Source organism: Strix aluco, chromosome 38 (genome assembly GCF_031877795.1).
Source record: "Strix aluco isolate bStrAlu1 chromosome 38, bStrAlu1.hap1, whole genome shotgun sequence".
Classification (NCBI taxonomy): domain Eukaryota; kingdom Metazoa; phylum Chordata; class Aves; order Strigiformes; family Strigidae; genus Strix; species Strix aluco.
The window spans coordinates 108,706-131,604 of record NC_133968.1 but is presented as its reverse complement, the minus strand read 5'-3'; the positions used below and the strand labels follow the sequence as shown (position 1 = coordinate 131,604).

The window sequence follows — 22,899 nt, the reverse complement described above, 5'->3', positions numbered from 1 at the left end:
TTCTCAACGGTAACATTTTCCCTCAAAAACACTTACTCAGCCGCGTGGGGAACTGTATTTTTATTTTTTATGCTTTGCTGAAGTGTTATTTTGGGTTGGGAGAAGAGTGGGGCGGCTGCAGCTGGATGAATAACGGTCTTTTTTCGGGGGGGGGGGGGGTGGGGTGGGGGGTGGTGTAAGCAGGAGAAAGTTAGTTTTCACCTCACTTTGGGTTTAGGCAATTTGTCTTTGTAAAAAAAGAGGAAATGCTGAGGGAACCCTGAGTAGGAGTCGGTTTATGGTAGAGATCCTTGGCTGATGGTTCCAGGTCACCTGTTGGATGCTTCTCCTTCCTTTTCCTACACCCCCAAAGCTCTTTTGATACCTGGTTACGTTGCTGGTTGTTCTTCCAGAGCAGCCGTGGGCTCTGTCACACCAGAAAAATAACCTTTAATGGCCCCAAAACTTCTCAAAATAAGCGTGTATTCAGAATTTCTTTCTCCCTCTATTACTTCTCTTGCTGCAAGGTCTTTCTCCTCATTTCTGGCCGCTACGGAGAGAGCGGGGAGGTGACGGGCGGGCACAGCTCTTCCACAATCTCCGGGTGGGTTGTAGGGACGTGACGCTGCGGTTTCACCTCCTTTGTGCTTGGCTCCAGTTGGAGCTTTTCGGAGTCGGCCTTGGCTTAACCCCGTGGCCCCTCCTCCCGTGGCACGGAGACCTTTTCCCTGGGACTATCCTCAACACAAAATCCCTTTTTTTTGGAATATTTGTGCTGTGCCCATCCTCTCTTGAGCTGTGTTTCCAATTTACAAAACCAGAGTGGAGAATTTAAGTTTTATGTTGTTTAAATTAAACACAGGGTCAAAAACTCAGCCAGGCTGGTGTGTTCAGATTTTTAGTTTTTGGGTTGCATAGCTCCTTTTTTTTTTTTTTTTTTCCCTGCATTTTTTTACAGAGAACGTGCAGTGCAGCAGGTTAAAACATTAAGCAGGACAAACAAAGCCACGTTCCTGAAGCACCTTCCTTCTTGGAAAGTCATGAGACAGCTCTTAATCACCCAGTCACCCTTTTTATGTTAATTTGATGAGCTGAAGAGGCATTAAAATGAGAGGAATAACCCTTAAAAAATAATATCCTTGGGGCAGGAAGTTTTTGTCTGAGTGGCAGTGATTGAAACCCTGGGAATTGAGACCGGCCGGCTCCGCTCAACTGATTTGCTCCTGAAACTAAGCCCAGCTTAAAGCTCTGCAGTGCAAAGTCCCTTTTACTCTGTGCCTGTACCCCTTGCATAAGACTGGGGCGATGGGAAATCAGACCTGCGGGGTTGTCTTTAATTAGTTAGTGATCAAACAAATAGAAGATACTTGACAAAATTGTGTTGGGCTGCAGGCTTGCTAAAAATAACTGCTGTGAGACTGTCCTCATAGGTCCAGCTTTCCTGAGCTCAGTGCACCTCTTCATTTATTTTCAATTTCTTTTTTCCCTAAACTACCTGAAAACAGTCATTCTTCCTCTTTTACGTATGAATTTGAAAGGAACATAATTTATAGGAGTTTTGATTTTTTTTTTTTTTTTTTTTTTTGGCTGGCAGGTCTTGATTGTCATTACAAAAAATATACAAAACACTAAATTACTTGTTCTAGTTGATTTTTTTTTTTTTTTTTTTTAATCGAGCTAGGTGCCAAGTAGCTGCGGATGGGTCAGAAAGTCTCTTTACTAACAGCATCCCTGCTTTGGAAATCCTTTGCTAGGCCGGTTTATCCGGTTATCCGACGGCTCCAGGGTGAGCTTGGGTCCTCCTGCGGAGCCGAACCTTGGAGGGTGATGATGAAATTCCCAGCAATTCCGCTTCGAAAACATCCCAGCGTTGCAGCCCTGGCTCACTGGCGAGCTGGCGGAGACATCAGCCTTGTAGCAAGGCTACAAATTAAATAATCTCCTTATAAAAAGTCTTTTTCCTCCTCTTCCTGCTGATAAAACCTTTAAAAGCATCGTATTTTATACGTAAAGCCTTTTTTTTTTGAGAAGAATCAAGATTTTCAGTTTCATTTTAAAGTTCCTCTTGCAGAGTTGCTGCTTGGGGTCGCAAATGGCCGCGTTTAAGATCAAACGATGAGCTCGTGTCTCTCTTCCTCTCGTCGAAAATCAGCTTTGCTGCCGTCCAATTCACTGCACCTGCGAGGTGGAACGACCAGATCCTCGTAATCCGGAGATGGCGCCGTAATGGGGAGCTGTAATCGGCGCCCGAAGGCTCCTCTGAACCCCAACACGCTGCTCCTGTCAGGTTTAAAACAGATTTCTGCCTCAAAAGTAGGAATTTGTGCTGCTCAGGGTACCTCGTCGTTAACACGCTGCTCCCGTTAGATTCTCGGGGTATCTTGTCGTTGGTTACATGTGTGTGTGTGGACTGTGGTGTGTAGTAGGGATGGAGATTTGTGCTCAGATTGTCTCAAAGTAGCTTTTTTTGGAAGGTGAAACTATAATAAATCAGATTCGGGGAGCCCAGCCGCGGTTTTGGAGAGAGCTCGGTGAGCTCAAGCAGCGTTTTCCCCTGCTCCTCTGAACTTGAAGGGCCCAAGGGACTCTGGATGCTGCCCAGTAGGTGCTAATTTTCCACTTCAAGAAAGAAAATCAGAAGAAATCGATTTAAATCACTTGCCTTTAAGTCACTTGACCTAATCCTTTGAGTCCTGATGCTCACGGCTCTTCTTTATATCTCACCTCCTCCGCAGGGAGGGAGTAAAATGCAGAGAGAGTTGGTGATAATTTTCTTAAATTTAACACAAGGAATATTCGTTCCACTGAAGCTGATGCCAAAGTTAAAGGTTTTGGCACCAGAGGCGGGTTCTTTACCAGCACAAAAATCACTGTCGGTGTAAATTACCATCTCAGGTTATATTATATTTGCTTTTCTAAAGTGTTTTTAATTTCTGTCTGGTCGGTATTTCCCCGCTTGCGAGGTTTGGGTGATAAAACACTCGTATTTGTCTGCTGGAATAGCAGCAGCAGGAACGTCCTGGTAGGAAGGTGTCAAACCCTCTGCGCGTGCTGCCAAATATATTTTGGTTTTATGGTCCAAGCTGCGTCTTTGTTACGTTGCTGAGCGTAGGTAAAGTCGCTTCTCGGAGTTCAGAGTTTAATACTGCTGGGGGGAGGATGGGATTAGAGTGCAAATCGCTGGTCCAAAGGTCACCCGAGATGTTTGTGGTTGGGTTTTGTGGGGTTTTTTTGAATTTGTAGGTGGATTTCCAGCATGTCTGTGTATGCACCGACCCCGCTTGTGAAACGTGAGCCCGGGTGCGCTGGATACTCGACATCTGGCTCTGGTTTGGGGACCTCGGGAGTAATTCAGGGAAGGGGAAAAGGGATGAACGCTAAAAATAGGGTTTGAGCTTCGCTGCTAGCTCAAAACTAAGCCTCACCGTTATTTCTGATGTATTTGAGGCAATTCCCAACTTCATGCTGCTTCCAAACCCCCGGCGTGATCCTTTCCTACTGAATTGGGGTGTAATTAGAGTTAATTTGGGCACAATCCGCTTCCCCCTGGGGGGGAAGAACAAAGGTGTGGTGCTATTCTGCAGGACAAAAGCTTGAGCTCTTCCTTTTTTTTTTTTATTTTTCTTCTTGTGAAGTGGCGCTTTCTGCTTCTGAACACCCACGGGAGTCACTGGTATGGGGTGGGGAAAAGGAGGATAAAGAGTGAAAAGGGGGAAAAAATAAGATTTCTTACGCTGTTGCTAGCAAAGTTGAGCATCTGGACTGGTAAAGTGGGACATCTCCGAGCGCAGAGTCAGCGGAGCAGGGTCTGGTTGTAGAATAAAGGTAGTGAAGAGCCTTTTACTGCTGCTCCTTGCCTGCATTTAGGGCTGGACGCTGTCCTGGACAGAAGAATTCCCTGTAAAAACCGTATCAGGTTACAAGAAAAACAAGATTGCCACTTATTCCTGCCGTTGAGTCGGAGACAACGTATTTGCAGATGGGCCTGACCTTGTGCCTGTTGAGGGATGTTTGTTTGCAGAGCTGCTGAGCGCTCTGCTAGCCGAGGGGAAAATTCCAACTCATTGAGAGCCCCAGGAGGAAAAAGGTGAATTTTTGGAGCGCTTTGGTGGCTTCTGACACCCCTTTTCATGTACAAGGGGCTGAGAGCAATGCATTGTTACTAGACAGGGTGTTTGGAGCGGTTTTTTGGGGAGATCTTGTTTTTTAGAGCTGTGCAACCGAGTAAAATAGGCCTTTGCTTAACAAATACTACTTTTAACAGGACTCGGAGTAACTTCTAGGTCTTAGATGTGGTCTGATGTCCTCCTGAGCCTAACAGCTTTGCTTTTAACTGGTTTAACTACCCTGCTGGTTTTAATACATTTTTTTTCTGTCTCAGCACAGATTGAACCAGTTAAGGGCACTGCATTTTTCACATTTTAAAAACATTTTTGTTTTGCCTTCTCTTTTTTTTTTTTTTTTTTTGAATGGGCTATTTTTGATCTGACCTTGGCTTGTCCTTTCTTACCTCAGCTTCCAGTCCAGTTTCTCTGGGAAAGGCGGCTCTCTGGGAGCCCCGTGTTCTTGCGGACTATTGATAGCGCCTGAAAAATGCGATGCCGAGCAGTTGTGGTCTCGGTATCTACAGACGTGGGCTGAAGAGGAACGGGAATTCAGCTGCAGGGCAAAGCGTAGTTGTTGCAAGGCTGATACCGAAAGGTTTGGAGCCTAAAATGTGCTTCTAAAAAAGCCTAGCCTAAGGGGGAGATTATTTTAGACTTGGCATTTGAATGTAGGATCATAATCCTTATGGTCAACCTGACTTTTTTAGAAGGAAATTGTCTTTTCAGTGTTCATTTTAAGTCCTGTTATTGATAAAATACGCTGAGGCATCCTTCAAGAGCTTAGGTTTGTTTTCTCTTAAAACTAAGCTTAAGGAGATTGATAACCCCTCTGTGGATTAACAATTTATGAAGAGTCTCAAGGTAGGAACGTGGAGGTGGCTTGTAGTGGGGGAAGATCCATCTGTTTACACCCGTGTTTCTTCAGTACACTTGAAAAATAGTGTAGGAAAAAGGATGAATGATCTTGCTGTTTGCAAAAAAAAAAAAAACCAAACCAGAAAAGGTCCAGAAAAGAGCCGAGATGCAACTTTTAAATGGTAGGGAGAAGATGAACAGGCAAGAAGTAAGTCCCTAATAAAGATGGGGGTCTCGAATTATGTCGAATAACGATTGTTGCTGAGCGTGTTGTGGAGGTGTGGAGGGTCACTCGCTCTTCTTACTGGAGATGGGGGAGCAGATGTTTGATGTGCTCCTGTACAGCCGCTTCTGCTTCTCCCATCTCCTGTCATGGGATGGAAATGCCCTTTCTCACCCGCTGGGTGGGTCTTCAGAAGCCCGTTGACTTGTTCCACGCTAATAAATCACTTCACGAACCCAAAACTGCCTCAATATCCCACCCTGGAATGTCCCCCGTGTTCGTTCGGGCGGTTGGAAGATCAGATCAGTCTGTGGAGGGGCTGCTGTGATTGACCCAAGACCTGCAGAACTTGAACTTAAGCTCTTGGGGAAGTTTCTGATGCTCTTCAGCACAGTTAACGTGAGCTCGGGGCGTTTGCCACGTGACATCTGAGTCGTCTGACCTCACCTATGAGCTAATTTAGGCTGAAACGGGTAATTTACTCCACGGTGAGGATTAGCAGGAACATCTCAGCACTGAATAATCTTCTCTTCCTGCAACTCTGAGCATACCCAGGAGGACGTGTCCTTCCCCACCTCACCAGAGAAAGTTTATGTTATTGTTGGTGATGGAGAGATTTACAAGTGAGTTTGAGTTGCTCGTTAGCCTGACTATTTTCTAAAAATCCCTGTTTAATTCATGAGGAGCTTGTTGCTGCTGGCAGCTCTCCTCTAGCAGCGCGCTTGTGCTTGGGGCACGCTGACCCTGAAGTGGATCACTGGGTTTTCTTCTCTGCTGAGTCGCTTGCTCCCATTTTAATTTAAGTGGGAGTAGAAATGTGCTCTCCATGTTACGTCGCCCGACTCGTCTGGGCGTTAGTCACGCTCCCGGCCCCGCAGCCTCTTGCTGCACGAAATGTCTTCCCTCCTGGATCAGTGTTGAGGTTGGTGTCGATTGTTCTGGCTGTAAACTCTTGAATTAATTTTTAAGTGGTTTAGAAAAATGTGGTGACTTCATATGCTCAACTCTGTTGAGAATCGTCGGTACCAAATTACCAATTAATGGATTAAAAGTTGGCTTTTCTAGCTGCAGCCTGGCGCTAAAGATAGCTTCTGGCCGTGGGTGAGCGCGCCGAGGGAGGGAAGGAGGAGAAAGTCCCGCTCCTCTAACGGCTCCGTATCAGACTTGTTCTAATAACAAAACCAGCAGCTGCTAATATTTTCTAAACTTAGGCTTTTTCAGGTCTTTCAAGGCTCTCTCTGCAATTAAGAGAAAGGAAACGGCCAATTTCTGGGATTGGTTAGACTTGTGAGTCTCTTGACCAGACAGAAATTTGAATATAAAACCACCTCACTGCTTTTTTGACACAATACTTTGGAGTATTTGCATCTGGTTTTCCTTTTGCAGTGTGGTTTTTTTTTTTTTTAGCTTCTTAATCCTTGAAAGAAAATAATTGATTCTGTAGTTGGGTCGTTTCAGACTCTGAGCCTTGTACTGTGAGCCCAGACCGTGGTTCTGAGGTGCAGCGTGGCTGGGCCCAGGATCAAATACCGGTTTTGGGAACACACAAGGCGTCGAGTGGCTTTCAGGTGGCTTTGGAAGACGCCGTGGCCGAGTTTGGGCTTGAAGCTCATCGCTTCGGGGTTGGGTGTCGTTGGCGTAAGTGCCCTTAAAATACAAACGTGTGTGGGACTCCTGGTGCCTTGAGCTGCTCGGAGAAGACCGAGGCTCGATGTTTGAGGTGCGTTGGCTTTGCTTTTTAATTGCTTTGCTCGTTCATCAGAAATTTTTTGAGATATATTTGTGACTTCCGCTTCGTGGTCAGGGTTTCTGTGCTTTGAAGATCCGAGACCGGTTGCTCGTGGTCTTGAATTGATCTTAGATAAACTTTTGCTAATTCTGAGCCTTTTGGTAGCAGCGATATTAAAGCAAATTCAAGAATGAGGATGCTTGGAGGGAGGTGGGGTCTGATTTGGGTTGGGAGAGGAGGATTTTGGGGGCACAAACCCTTCTCAGATACAAACTGCTTAATTCTCAAGGTAAAACCTCATCAACCTGCAGCTCCTGGCCAGGCAACAACTTTCTTCCGTCCCCGTGGCTTAATCGCACTTGGAATCTGTGGATCTCTGTAGCTGGATACTTTGCTTCTCCTGCTGTTAATTAAAGGATTTGAGGCTAAATTGGTCTTGTTGGAAAACTCTTCCCAGGCTACGGAGCGCTGATATGTGCTTGCAGCGTGTAAGCTGGTCGGTGACCTGAATGAAATCTCCTACCTAGCACGTTTAAGCAGTTTAGTCTCCATTAAATCGTTGTTATTAATTTTAAATTATGCTTCTGCTGGATGGGACAGGGTGAAGTTTGTTCCGTTCATCTCGAGAATGAGAAATTAGTCTCTGCTTTTGCAAAAACTTCAAGTAGCTGTAACTCGCTAGAAAAGTGGGAAAAATCTGATACGGGTTCAGATGCGGATTCAAATGGGAATTTACTTGGAGGGTATAGAGGAAATCAGGGAGTACTAAAAGCAGGAGAAATATTTAAGCGTTTCTGAGAATGGATTTTATGTTATTTTAAGCAGGATTCTTGGCTTCATAGATTGGATTTGCCTCGTATCACCTATTGGATACCTCTGATGTGGACTAAAGTACCTGTTACTTCATCTATAATTACCTCCTCCCTTGCCTGTATGACCAAAAACGTTGATTTTTGAGTAGGTTCTTCCAGCTTTAACTTCACCATTGACTCTGGTTGTGGGGTATCACTCATCGGTGTCCTCCCCGCCCTTAAATATCAGAAATCCTCCGCTCGGAGAAGCAGTCTGCTTTGATGAGCAATAATGTGATCGTGTTTGTCCTCGTTTCCTGTTGGTTTTGCTAAAACAGCTGATTTTTTCCTATATATTTCCTTGCTTGAAAATTGGAGTAACTCTTGCAGAGGTTCTGCTGTAGAAAATTGTGGGGTTTACCCTCAAATTAAAAGGCTGTGGCATGTTTGGAGCTGACACTGGAGTATTGCCCTGAGTGCTGCTGTGTTTTTGGCAGCTCTTGGATATTACACAGGCCTGAGTATTACAGAGCAGAAATTATAGACATAATTTGATGCAAGTTCACTCCTGGTTAGGCTTCATCGAGGCACGGGTTTATTTAAACGCTTAAAAAGTGTTTAGTGCTGGTGTGTGAGGAAGCTCTGGGAACACAGGAAGGCATCTGAGGTTGGGTTAAGGGAGGGGGGAAGACCTTGCTCGGTATCCAAACCACTGGTAACTCCCTATTTTATTTTATTATCCACTGTTTTGCTAGCTCTTCCTAGGAAAAGCTTCATCCTCGGCTTCAGCCCGCACAGCCCGGAGTGAGCAATATCCAACATACGGACTTGGACTTGGGACAGTCCAAATAACGTTCTGGGGATCGTGGCCGGGTCTGTGGCCGCCCTTGAAGTCGGGTGCTGGGGTGGAAATTCGGCTATCCAGCTGAATCGGGTACCAAAAATGGTTGGTTTTTTAGTCCTCTGACCACAAAGCAGTGTGAGAGTGGCTGTCCTGGACTTGCAGCAGTGATGGTTTTAGTTAAATCCTCCTCGTTTCCTCCTGCCTCGCTTCTCCGTTTGGTGTTTACAGGGTTTATGAAAGCAAACGGAGAGATAAGGCAGCTCTCGAGTTGTGCAATCGGGTGGCGCCTGCGCGCACTCGTATCTGTTATCGGTTCAGTGGTTGTTTTCAGTACAGAACAGCCTGGTTGTGCAGTGAAAAAAAAAAAAAAAGAGGAAAAGTTGGTATATAGAGCAAAAATGGGTTTTATTTTCCCTGAAGTCAACCCTCTGCATACAGTCGGTATCAAGGACCAATTCAGCAGCGACTTTGCAAACAAACCATCTTGTACTGAAGCTTTCACATTCAATTCCTGGATGAAATTCAATATTTTCCTTTGTTTGCGGTGTTGGGAAGGGCTCGTGGATCAAGGGTCGCTCGGTCACCGCTTCTCATTCGAGTGTCAAACTCGGGGCGTTGCTAAAGGAGCGCCAAAGTCGGAAGAAATTGGACTTTCTGTACAAACCACAACTATTAAGGGACAAAGATGGCTCCGTGTGAGAAGTCGGGAAGCATTAATTAATTAAAAAAATCTATTTTGGAAGTGTCTGAGCCTCCGGAGCGAGGCTCGTTAGGTGGAGGAATTAATTCAGATCTGGAGGGCTGAGAGAAAGCGTGTGGCTGCAAGTTGAGCAAACATAAAGAAGGGGTACATATGTATCTGTGGAACTGAAATTCAGCTTTCTGCTGCGTTACGGCAGAGCTGCACGGGCTTTCGTGGCTCTTAAAAAGTCAGAGGGCATTTGCCAGAAGGAATTGGTGGCCCCCGGCCTACGTGGCGCTTCCTGGAGCGGTTTTCTGCGCTCACCTAAAGATTTGGACCCAACACATCCTTGGAATTTATTTTGTGATGATTATCACAGAGATGTGTGTTTTCTTGACTGTTCTCCATTTCGGGTGGGTTTTTCCCTCCTGATTGTCTGGGAAACGGAGGTTTTAATACTAATTTCTATGTGCTTTGAAATCCTGGCAGGGGATTTTGGCGGTAGAGCGTTAGCAGTGGCTTGGGGTGAGCAAAATCCAACTGCAGCACGTGGAAAATATTGAGTCTCTTGCTTGTTTTCAACTGAATTGTCTTTTTTCCCTCCCGGAGCTGGATGAACCCACAGAGCGCAGCCTTCGTTTGCTCCAGCAGCCTTTGTGGAGATAAGATTCCTCAGACAAAATAAGTGTTTTCAGGAAGATATCTGCTCTCAGTGTCGATTTTTTTGGCAGGCGCAGAGTCGGGTGGCCTTGTGCGTCGAGCCAGGGCTGCTCTGTCCCACAGAGGTGAGACGTTGAAGCCTGGGCTGTCTCTGGGCAGTGACCTCCTCTCAGCCACTTAAATAGAGGAGAGACTCGAGAGGTAAAGATCAGTCTCTAGGCTGGCCTAGCTGGAAGACGACATCTTTATGAGGGTGTTCTGCTCCGATGCTTCTCTTAAAGCCATCCTGGTGGCACGGTGAGAAGTTCAGGAGTGAAGAAAGAGTGTAGAAACCTTGAAATGGGGAATCTTTTGAGGTTGACCCAAACCTGAGAGGTGTGGAGGCTCCTGGGGAGCCGTGGAGCTTGGAGAGTTGTCCCAGAATGGCCATCGGAGGTGGAGACATCGGTGGGACAGACCCAAGACTTTCCCTGATCTGCAGATCCGGCGCTGAGGGAGCAGTGAGCCTCGGCGGTATCTAAATCTGCCTTTTCGCGATCGTTTTCATCTCCTTGGCCTGTCTCCAAAGGGTGTGTTTGTTGGCTTTTCTTTTTTTTTTGCTTTCCTACAAGGGTTTGAAGCTCCTCTCCGTGCTAGGTGAGTGCTGTCTCGCCTCCTCCCAGACGTTAGAGGAACATAGATATGACCTCGATGGATTTAAAGCCTCTACATTGGCTTAAAATAGGAGCTTCTAGGTGGGGAGAAGCACTTAAATAATTTCTATTAGGAGGTTCCTCATTAGCAGAAAATGCTGGAAAATTTGGGGGAGTCTTAGGAGGGGCTGAGGGGTGAATTTCAGTGAAAAATTTAAGAATGCTTAAAACATCCGTAAAATAATTTTAGTAAAGCTGTGATGGAGATTGATCATGTTAGGATTACGTACATGCTTTGAGTATAAAATTGATCGTGGAGGTGATTAAATACAGATATTTCTGGTGTATGAGAGTACCAGGAATGGTCGTAACTTGTTCAGTGCCCGTCGTTAGTCTTTGCTCTTCCAGAAATCTGAGATCTGCGCCATGTGGTCGGTTTAGTCGAGAGAGAAACCATCACCTGAACTCCTGGGATGCTGCGGGATGGGTGTTTCTTTCCTTTAGCAAACACAGAAATGCTGGGGTTTATTTAATACCTAAATAATCTCTTTCTGAAGAGCAGGCGACCAGGGTTTTTGTACGATACCTTGAATTTCACTAAACCTGTATTAAAAAGTCAGGATCAGCTGGAAAAAGTGAATTTTTAAGAAAACTTTGTAATTTAACAATGATGAAATGATAAATGCCCAGCTTTTTGATTGGCATTTGGCATTGGTAACTATTTTCGGATACCACATGAATTGCTTGCTGGTATCGCAGTGGGTTTTTTTTCCCTTGGTCTTAGCCTTTCTTTAGAGAAATCTCCTTATTTTCGCTGTTTTTGGAGTGTTTATGACATCTTCTACACCCCGTACGCTTCCAGTCTTGACTTAAATTCACGCATTAATCAGGATTGAAATATTTTCCCCCTGAGTTAACGTGATTCCCAGCCTGGAAGTGGTACCTGCTCATTCACATTTATCCTGATGGGGGCAAAACCGGCAAAGCTTAGTAACTTAAACCTTTTAAATCACCAATTTTTAGTTTATTTTTATAGTTGCAAACCTCACTAGATCTGGCGTCTTTCTCCTCTTAAGTGCTGTTCTTGGGGGTTTGAACTGCTGGAACAGTACAGAGGATGAGGGAGAAAACTTCATTAAATAAGTCAGAAAGCTTAAATTACTGGTGCTACAGCAGTTAAATCGGGTAGAGTTTTAGAAGACTGAAAATATTGATTTATTTTTTTCAATACTTTGCTGTGGGAGTGTTTTTGTAGGAAACTCGTAAATTCTGCTGCTGAAGGGAGAGTTGCTCCTTCCCACCCCCCTCCAAAGGAAATTTAAAAGCCACTGAACACACAATTAAATCCTACTTTTTACAAATGTATTTATTTATATTTATTATTTATATCTATTTAACTACTTTAAAATACTTTTTTTTTTTTTAAGCAAATGGCCACTTCCTCCAAGCTGCTGAGTTTGATTATTGGGAACCAGAAATGAAAACAAGTCCCTCCTGCATCTGTTCAAGGCTGTGGCTGTTGCTAGCTGGGGGGGGGAAATAGTATTTGCAAGGAAAAAACAATCTGTATTTGAGATTTAATCTGGTTTATGTTATCAGATAAGCATGATTAGTGATATCACTGTAATTGGTGGCGTTCATGGAGCAGGTCTGTTAGTGGAGATACTTGTGAAACAGCAACGCTAATGGAGTTCGGGGGTTTATAGAATCACAGGAGGGTTTGGGCTGGAAGGGACCTTAAAGATCATCTAGTCCAACCCCCAGCCACTGGCAGGGCCACCTTCCACTAGCCCAGGTTGCCCAAAGCCCCATCCAACCTGACCTTGAACCCTTCCAGGGAGGGGACAGCCACAGCTTCTCTGGGCAACCTGTGCCAGGGCCTCACCCCCCTCACAGGGAAGAATTTCTTCCTGATATCAGACCTAAATCTACTGTCTTTCAGTTTAAAACCACTACCCCTTGTCCTATCCCTTCCCCCCTGATGACAAGTCCCTCCCCCCTTTCCTGTGGCCCCTCTCAGTCCTGGGAGGCCACTCCAAGGTCTCCCCAGATCCTTCTCTTCTCCAGCTGAACCCCCCAACTCTCTCAGCCTGTCCTCACAGGGGGGTGCTCCAGCCCCCCGAGCATCTCCGTGGCCTCCTCTGGCCCCGCTCGAGCAGGTCCGTGTCCTGATGTTGGTGCCCCCAGAGCTGGACCCAGCACTGCAGGGGGGTCTCCCGAGAGCGGAGCAGAGGGGGAGAATCCCCCCCCCTCGCCCTGCTGCCCACACTGCTCTGGGTGCAGCCCAGCACACGGGTGGCTTTCTGGGCTGTGGGCACCCGTTGCTGGCTCACAGTCAGTTTTCCACCCACCAACACCCCCAAGTCCTTCTCCTTGGGGCTGCTCTCCAGCCACTCCTCGCCCAGCCTGGATTTGTGCTTGGGATTGCCCCGACCCCACATTTAGGACCTTGACCTTGGCCAGGTAGGTGACATCAGTTGCTCTTATAATCACTAATAAAACCCAAAAGTGGCCAGAACAGACCACAAGTTGTATCAGAATACGCAGGTGGGCAGAAGCTCACGACCCTGCTGGGTGATTGAAGCTTTTGGTGGATTTTCCTGCCTTCAGGGAGCTGCTGGGTCATCTCTGGGAAGAAATAGTGTTGGGAGTATTTAACGAGCTTGGGTGCAGGGTTTGGTCCCTGTTTTATCCCCCGAGTAGCCCGGGTGCAGGGTTTGGTCCCTGTTTTATCCCCAGAGTAACCCAGGTGCAGGGTTTGGTCCCTGTTTTATCCCCAGAGTAACCCAGGTGCAGGGTTTGGTCCCTGTTTTATCCCCAGAGTAACCCAGGTGCAGGGTTTGGTCCCTGTTTTATCCCCAGAGTAGCCCGTGTGCAGGGTTTGGTCCGTGTTTTATCCTCCGAGCTGCTTTGGTGTCCACCTTCCTCCAGGATGGGCTTTGTTAAGAAGCCAAACTGTCAGCAAACACTTGAGTAAAGTGTATGACACTAAGATCAGCTTAACCTCTGGAAAACCGGCACTAAAATGACAATTAAAACCTGGCAGTAATTGCTGTGGTGTGACAAAGCCCTGAGCAACCTGTTTGAACTTCTGAAGTCAGTCCCGCTGTGAGCAGGAGACCTCCAGACATCCCTTTCAACCTCCCGTATTTCTCACCCGAGGGCAGGTGAGTCTGAACTAAATTTTCCACGCCTGCTTGCTAGAGCTAAGCTTAAAGTTTGTCAGAGCTGTTAAGCTGGTCCTTTGGCCTCTTGTATGTGTTACTGTGTGCTGAATTCCCTTTGCTGGGGGAACAAGCGTCGCATCTCCCATATCCCTTAGAGTCTGTCCTACCCCTGAAAATGAAACTAAAGATTTTTTTTAAACATTTAAATATAAATTTTTAAATAAATGTATTGGTTCTAAGACAAGCTGGCTCTGGAGGTGTGGTGGTGGGTATTTCACGAGCACAAGCGATGTTAAAAAGGCGTTGGTTGTGGTTACGAGCATCTTCCTAGAGAGCGTTTTTTGTGGTAAAAGCTCAAATCTTGTGTTTGGTGCTTTTTTCAGTAATTTCTGTGAAAAACCAGAGTGTGAGCAATTGCTGTTCTCGCGCCGGGGCTGTGGATGGGTTTGAGACCTCTTGTAAGCTGCTAAACCAGGCTTTGAGATGCCTAAAGCTGGGCAGCAGTCCCAGGCGTTGAGTTAAACCCAGCTCTTGGAACCGGCTTAAACAACTAGAAGGGACTTTCTGGGCTGGAAAGAGCAGGTTTGGGGTTTGGGGAAAGGTTCCCACGAGGGAAAGGACCTGTGCTTGTTGAAGCTCTCAAGAAGAGGTGTATTGGGTTGGTTAGCTCAAATTAAATCATTTTTCTCAGTATATTTAAATTCCGAAGTGAGCACGCTGTGGTCTGGACGTTGTTTTGGATCCCTTCACCTGTCCACGTCTGCGTTACGATGCTTTTCATCTTCACAGCTTCCTGGTTTTCCGACTCAAAACGTATCGTTTCCTACAAATAAAATTAAGAATCTGGAGGAAAAAAAAAAAGGCAAAGGATGAAAGTTAGAGATGTTTTTTGGCTGTAATTCTGATTTAATGTGTGTTTCTTTTCCTTACAGATCTTTCTTTCAATAGTAGCTTCGAAAATGAAGGTCAGAGGGTTCAGCTGGTGAAGAAGAACCGAATACCTCAAAGGGTCAACTCTGATTTCAGGTAATTATCCTGAATTTTACTCCTTGCTGATAAGTGCATGATTTACGGGGTGCGGCTTATTTCCAGCATTTTGGGGCAGTAATGTCTCTTTTTTTTTTTTTTTTTTGGGGGGGGGGGGGGGGGGGGGGTGTCACGGGTTAGAAGGTGACATAAAACCAGGCTGCAGGAATTAATTCCAGCCGGGGATGAGCTGCGCTCGTTGTCTTCTCGAGTGCTTTGGATTGAGTAAATCCCGTACGAGCTGCAGCAAACGTGTCCCTGGATTTGCTGGATTTACCACTAGGAGTTTGCCGGTGTGAATGGGTAGAGACCGGTTTAAATGAACCTTCACCTTCGTTAAGGCTGGATCAAACTTAATTGTCCTGATAATTCATTAGATGCAGAATTTAAATCCACTTTACCAAAGGAATTAATTCCAGCAGGGGAAATAGGAGGCAGAAACAGCGGAGAGCTGAGGTGAGAGCACAGAGTCAGGGAGAGGCCTCGCACGCATGAAATAATTCAAAGTTTTCTGTATTTTGGTGTATTTCTCTGGGATTTCAGAATATCAGACACAAGATTTTTGTCCCCCTCCGTGCACGCATACGGCTGTATCTCCCATTTCCCTCGGCCAGCGCTTTGAGCGAGGCCAGGTGGTCTCCCCACGGCTGCCACCGAGTCTGAATTTGGCCACTTTCTGCTCAGTTTGGGTGGTTTTGGGAGCCTTTTCCATCTCAGCTGCCCATCAGCGCTGTGCAGAGCTGCCTTCTCCCGGGGGGTTATATTCCATCCAGCTCAGGAAAACAGGACACAACTGTGATGATTTTTGGTGTCTGCCCAGAACTCACTCTTCTAAGTGGTTTTGGTTTTTTTTTTTTTCCTGGTAGTTTGCCCTAAAAGGCTTGGCAATAAATGGGGCAAATCACCCCAAATCCACAAATTTTTTTCACGGTTTCAGCTTTAAAAGTATTTGGTTGGCTTTGTGACATCTGAATATTTTGGGAAGATGAAGATTTATTATCTCAAATAATTTATGATCTCTACTACTAATCTCCAGGGTGTGTATGGTTACGGACATAGCCCAGACATGATGAGCAATCGGATTTCTGAAGTCTCAGGTGGGAAGGGCCGTATTTTAAATATCCAGCCACTCTAGGAATGTCTTGATCTTGAGGATTTTTTGTTAGTGACCAGCAAGAAGCAAAAATGGGGGGGACAGCACACGACCCAAAACTTAATTTTTCCAGGAAAAGAGCAGTTCTTGCAAGTGTTAGGCTGGTGCAGAGAGTGGGCATCGAATCTTTTTTGTCCTCAAACTTCAAGGGTGGAAATAGCCTCACGCTCGGGTCGTACCTGTAGATGCTTAAATCTGGCACTGTGGTTGAAAACTGATAGTAGAATGGGTTAAAAAAATGTCATTTTTCTGACTTAGACTAGATAAACTTCTCTTCAGCAACTTTTCTGAGTTGTGTGGTCACCTGCACCCAGGCTCTGCTGTCTTCTCCGTCCACCTTGGTGGGTGCTCTGGGGATTGAGTTTGGAATAACGAGGTTGGGTGCTGCTGTCTTGAAATAGATAATTGGAGGGAGGCTCAGACTTGGTAATTTAACTACAGCTGACCAGCAGCCAATTAGTTTAGACTTTACTCATGGGCAGCTACGATGAGATGTGCCAGTGTGTGAATCCGTATCCCCAGGCACCGTCCGTCAGCCATAACGGGAGCTGGTGGCAGTTTGGGATGTGCCGGCAGGTGAGGACACGGTGCCAAGCTTGGATGGTGTCGTAGGGTGGTGGTGGGGCCCTAAATTCACCCCTCTTGGGCTGTTGGACAGTGGCCCCGTCACTCGGTGATGTTGGGGTTGTCCTCGCTGGTCCCTTTAGGGTTGTGGGGGTTGACCTTGGCCGGACACTCTCAATTTCTCCACCTCTCCCTCTTCTCCTCGTGCTCTTCTGCTCCAGCGTGGGGTCCCACCCATGGGAGACGGGCCTCCACAAACTGTTCCACTGTGGGTCCCCCACGGGGTCGCAGCTTCCTTTGGGGCACATCCACCTGCTCTGGCGTGGGGTCCTCCACAGGCTGCGGGGGGGGATGTCTGCTTCCCCGTGGACCTCCATGGGCTTGCAGAGGGGACAACCTGCTCCACAGTGGACCTCCACAGGCTTGGAGGGTGAACGTCTGCCCCACTGTGGACCTCCACAGGCTGCAGGGTGACGTCTGCTGCCCTGTGGCCTCCATGGGCTTGCAGAGGAGACAACCTGCTCCCCCGTGGACCTCGACAGGCTTGCAGTGGGCACAGTCTAGTCCCCTGTGGACCTCCACGGGGTGCAGAGTTGGATGTTTTCTCCCCTGTGGACCTCCATGAGGTCCAGGAGGCACAACCTGCTCCCCCATGGACCTCCATGGGCTGGAGGGTGACATCTGCTGCCCAGTGGACCTCCATGGGCTTGCAGAGGGGAAAACCTCCCCCGTGGACTTTCACGGGCTGCAGGGGGCACAACCTAGTCCCCTGTGGACCTCCACGGGCTGGAGAGTGGATGTCTGCTCCCCCGTGGACCCCCATGGGCTTGCAGGGGGCACAACCTGCTCCCCTGTGGGCCTCTGACGTGGTGCCAGGGTTGCAGGAGGGTGGGTCGGTGATGGGCTTGGACAGTGTTGTGGTGGGGGGGCTTAAATTCCCCCTTCTAGATCTTGGACAGAGGCCCTGTCACTTGGTGGTGCTGGGACATCCCCGTTGATCCCACAGGATGGGGGCAGTTTAGGGTTAAGGCAGTGGCTCTTCATCCCTTAAGTCTAGCTTAACTTTGATAGCAAATAGTTCTGGTATAAATCACCCTTTACAAATGTGGGTTTTTTCTTTCTGGGATCATTCATTTTTCAGCAGAAAAGGAGCTGGCCCAGTGTTATCTTGGAAGCTGCACGTGGGTGCAAAGAGGATTTATTTGAGTTGTAAACTAAAACATACAACTGTGCTGAGCCAGGGGAGAAAAGCTGATAAAATATTCACTGAGAATTTTCTGTCGCTCCAAAACTGCCTTAAAACTGGGAGCCTGAACCAAACATGAGCTACTTTAAGTTTCAGATCATTTATGTGCCAGTTTATACACCCATTGTCCTTAAACATCTGCGGTAAAATAATGTATAAAACCCTAATTCTACCCAAAACCACCTCTGGGTGTCTCCTGCTGCTTAATCTGTCCAGCCTAACTTTCTAATCAATAGTTTTGTAATAATATTGGAGGAGAGTAATCAATAAAAGTTGGTTACGCTCTGCTCTTTGAAATACAGCAAAATCTTTATGGTGTGGATGGTTTTTGTAACAGGGACTTCTTGCTGTGAAGTTGTCGTGCAAACCCACGTGTTCTGTGGCTTTTTAAGGTTTTATCAGCTTAAAACTGCTCAAATTCCACTTTAATGTTGTCTCTTTTTCCTTTGAGCCATGGAAAAATGAGCCTAGAAATAGACTCTCCCCACAAAAAATAGTGGGGATAAAGGAATAAACTTAAATGAAGATGTTTTTCTTGCTGTCTGAGCTGCGGGGATGTCCCGAAAAGCAGAGGGAAGCCCCGTGGTTTAGGGCACAAAAATAAATAAAACTCTTCTGGTGTGGAAACGTGCTGCATTTAGGGTGTGGAGGGGAAGCGCTGGCAGAGTCCGACCCCAACGCGTCCCGCGGGGCACAAAAAGGCGCCAGCGGAGCTAAAACCAGCCAGGAAACGCTGGGATAACATCCACGTGGGTAGAGGGGGGCAAAAATAAAAAGCCATGGCAGGTAGCTGTGGAGGTCAGCGTCCGCGGCAGCGAGGATTAGGGCTGCTGATCCTGGCGGCGGGAGGGCTGGCCCCGGTCCAGACAAAGCCGTCTGGCCGGCGGCGGGACCCGCGCTCCCCGGCTGCCGGAATCGGTCAGGTGGAAACACGAAAATCCCCTTTGCGCTCCCCCCGACGCTGCTCGCGGCGTGAGAACGGAACGGCGGGTGCAAAGCACCGACGAGAGGGATCGTCCGTGGAGCTGAGGGGCGATGGCTCTGCGACCGGACCCCCACTAGCCACTGCAGGCTGCCAGGCCAGGGTTTCACGGTCCCATTTTGGCAGGAAACGGTTAAAAAATGAAGCAGAAATCAAAACGCAAAGAGCTCAGAGGTGGGAAGTGAGGTGGCGGGGAAAGGGTTGCACATTCTCTTTCTTTGGATGTAAATAAATTAACTTAGTGCAGAAAGAAAGTAATTCCTGTGCTGGAAACAGCAATAAAGAAACACAGATGGTGACGCTGCGCAGTCACACGACTGGTCCGAGGGAGTTTCTGTGAGAGCCTGGTGAAAACGTGGTCGTGCTGCGGAGGAGCTCGAGCCTTTGACCTTGGATTTCCCGGGGTGAAACGTCCCGTTTCTTGCAGAATTTGCCGCTAAACAGCGATAGCATCGAGGTCTGCGGGGATGCTGCGTCCCGTATGACCCGGGGTAGGCGTCGTCCTTCAGATCTCGTGTGATATTTAAGAGATGCTTTACTTTTTAAATACCCTATATCCTATTTTGGAATTTTTGTGCTGTTTTCACAAAATAATTTTGAGTAGAAATAGCTCTGAAATTGCCAGGGGAAGGAGAGCTGGAGTGGTTTTGGCCAGGAGAGCGAAGTGGCAGGAGGAAAACAAAAAGAGTTTAAGGCAAGACTAAAATTTACGTGTTTATCAATCAGTATTTAAAAACCAACACCTATTTCTACACCTTAATACGTAAAGGGAGAGGTCAAGGTGGGGTTTCTCTCTCTTCTTTTATCCACCAATGTCTGCATCACTTTCGGCATCTCTTTTTTTGGAGGAATTGCACTAAAAAAAAACCCCAACGCCACTAGATGTGGGTGTCTAATTGAGGGTCAAATACCTCTAAATGTGGTCCGTGATGATGGAGACACCGGTCCTGGGGCTTCCCTTGATCCACCGCAGCACCCACCGTGTTTCAGCATCACAGAAACGGGGCTTGTGCTGCGGGCACCTGGCAGCAGAAAAGGATCTTTTTCACCCTTGTGTCCGGGAATTTGGGGACGAGATGTCTTGGATAAATCACTCAGAGTTCACTCGATGGGCTGTAGGATGGAGACAGAAAGGTCCGGACTGCTTGAAAATCCGCAGCGCTGTAGAAATGATCCTCAGTGCCTCTTTTTTTTTTTTTTTTAAAGAAAACTTCCGTGCTGTGGTATAACCCCAGTAGCTAAACCCTGAAATATTCAATGAACGTGGCATAAATTTACAGTTTTGATGCAAAAGGTGGATTTTTTTTTTTCGTAGTATCCTGCTACATCCTGTGTCAGTCCAAAATGAATCCGCCTGCACTCCCAACACCCCGCGGCTTTATTTTCCCCCCAAATAATTGTGGCCACGGGAGCAAACCGCTGCTAAGGAGTTATCCTTGGTCTCGGGGATGAGGTCGAGCTCTGCGCCCTCCTCGTTTGGTTTTTCCAATCCAGTCCTAAACGCTCTTAATGACGAGGGATGGAGACGAGTTTCCTGTTCCACCTCTAATTAATAAAAGATATTTTGGATGGTGCATTTCTTGCCCGTGCAGGTAATTTCTGCTGACTGCTGCTTTGGGTGTTCTGCAGCAAAACTCAGCCTGGACTTGGTAAATACTGAGAGAAAATAGTTTGAGACCTGGATTAGGGGAGCAGCCGCCAGCTCGGTGTTTGTGCACGGCGTTATCGCCCTTTTACCCTTAGAATGATGCTGCCAGGCTCTAAAATCGCTTTGCGGGAGGCGTTAGTGGAGGCAAGAGGATCTCAACTACCTCTCTTTATCTTCTCTTTTAATAAAAACATAACCACCTTTTACAAAAATAAGAATAAACCACCTTGTACTTTTATTTTACCCCCTCTAGGAAGTAGGGGATATTTTTTTTTTTTTTAACGTAGATCTGTGGCTCAGGGAAAAAAGCTCATTTCGTATTTTTCTCCTTGGAAAATTTCTTAGATTTTGTCGTATTCTGCAGAGCCCTCATTTCTTTTCTTACCTTGATTTCCCTTCTCCATCTGTAAGATACTTTGCAGCTGTTTGAGGGCTCAACTTTTTCCTTTATCCTCTTAAAAATTGTTTTCCAGTACAAACACACCACCAGCACCTTATTTTCCAACTAATTCATCCCCCCTGCTCGTGTGTAAATACATCAATATCAAACATCTTCCCTGGTTTGGGTCTTTCCAACTTGCCCTTCGTTAACCCACCATCGGTGCCCGGGTGGAAGCAGTAATTCTTCATTCTGGATGAGCCCGGAGGACTCCGGTCCCTGTTTCCCTGCGTTAACGGGGATAATTAGCATCTCTTTAAAGCAAAATAGGGACTCAAGGGGGGAAAAAGAGGCACGTGCCAGTCCTAATCCATCTCCGGGAGTGTTTTATGAGGTTTCTTTATAGTGTGTGCACAGGTCTTTGTTGCTGTCAGCCTGGGATGGACGGACGGACGGACAACAGCCCCTTTGCTTTGTCTCTCTCGCTCCAGGAGGTTTCCCAGAAAGAAGCGAAGGATGCGCTGACCTCTCGCTGGTTTATCCCCCAGGATTTTTGAGCAGCTTCGTGACAGGTCGCTGGTGGCAGGCGGGAGGTGAAGCTGCTCTTCCCGGGATGCTTGTGGATGCGACGCCTTTATCCTTGTGCCGCCGTTGAGTTTTGGGGACGGGGAGGATTGATTTCATCCACCCTGCGTGAATTTGGGGTGGGAATTTACCCCTCGAGTGGGTTTTTTGGCTCAGGTTGGGGCTTCGAGACGTGGCTCCTGAAACTGAGGATGGTGGGAGCTGCGTGAAGGAGACCAGGAGAGAGAAACTCCTTGAGCTGGGATTTAAACGTTGGTTTAAACCGATACCAAGCAGGTCTTGAGGAGCAAATGCTCCTTTTTAATCCTCTCCCACGTTCGTTGTGCTATACAAACAAAAATAGCACTTAATAACGCAGGAGCTGGAAGCAAACCGCTTCTTGGGCCTTTTCGGATGAAAAACTTTCAGCAGCAAAGTTGATTTGTTGGAAAATTACCCCCGCAGGGAGCAGCACGTGCTGGGCCAGGCACCGGGAACACTCCAGGTGGAGTTTTAACATCAGTTAAACGTCCACATCTTAGGCTGGGATGGAACTGCTGCGTTTTCCCAGCAGCGTTCACCAGAGGCATCACCTAAACCAGCCTAAACCACCGTTATTACGTCGTAAAAATAAAAATGAGGAGGTTGGGAAGCGTCCGATGTGGCACTGGCCGTTAATGTCACCTCTCCCTTCCCTTTTGTCCCTTTAAGGCCCGGGATGGTCGCTGCACGCGTTGATCCCCGTCTCCTGGCTCAGCAGGGGCAGAATTAAAGGGAGTGCTGGCCACCACAAATTTGTTAGTTATTCTTTTCAGCTGCTGGATTTTCCAGCCTAGCCGCCTTTTCCAGGCTATTTGTAGATAATGTATCCTGGGGTGAGATCCGTCGCGATGCAATTTAACCATGAATTTCAGTTTCAGGTTTCCTCGCCCTGCGCTTTTCCTGCGCTGCCGTCCCTGGCTTGGATCCTGGGGCTTGGCTTTGCCTTTACAAACCCAATTCCAGCTCACCCCTCCTCCTGCACACCCACCACTTTATTTTTGCTTTAAAACCCAGCTTTTGCGTGCTGCAAAGGTTTGAAAAGTTGATTTTAGGCTGCGGGCGGAGTGAGTCGGCGCTTCGGGGCGAGTACCGCAGGGAACGACTGAAAACCAAGAGATTTACAGGAGGGAGACGTCCAGCCCCAAACTGCAGGGCGACGTCAATCCTATTTGTTTCGTACATACCAGTCGCTTCCCGACGTACAACCCCCGGGGAGCAGATTGTCTCGCTCCAGAGCACGAATAAATGCGGATCGGCTTCATCTTTAGGACTTTCTTGCACGCGACGCTCTTTCTGCGAAATTTTTAGAAGCCAATTTTGCTTCTCTCCCACCGAATCGGGCTGATTCTGGCGTGCGCGCGCGCTCCTCGTTACTGCGGAGAGCGGAGCGGCGGCGGCACGGTCCGGTTCTCCGCGCAGAAACAGGATTTGGGATTAAATCGAGTCGATAATCCACGCTGCCCCAGCTTCCTGCTGCGGTCCGGCGAGACCGTACCAGCTTCGTTTTGCTGCTTGAGCATCCTAAAGCCTCGGGTGTCGTCTAAAAGTGGGATTTAAGTATTTCTGTTTTCTTGAAATGAAGAGGAAGGTCGCTGGGGATGGATCCAGCGCTGCAGACGTCGCTGTA

The 22,899-nt window shown here is 47.3% G+C and overlaps 1 protein-coding gene across 9 annotated transcripts in view; it reads left to right on the top strand.

Moving 5' to 3' along the window:
- Positions 1-22,899, top strand: part of BRD4 (bromodomain containing 4) — an 81,381-nt gene that overhangs the window by 7,652 nt on the left and 50,830 nt on the right. For 7 of the 9 annotated variants that reach the window (XR_012621281.1, XM_074810625.1, XM_074810624.1 and 4 more), the window contains exon 2: positions 14,601-14,694. The exons of 1 other annotated variant lie outside the window; for it this stretch is intronic. The gene's annotated coding sequence lies outside the window, so the exon portion shown is untranslated. Of the gene's footprint in view, positions 1-13,649; positions 13,669-14,600; positions 14,695-22,899 lie in introns of those variants that run through there. One more of the 9 variants, XM_074810621.1, reaches the window with a different exon arrangement.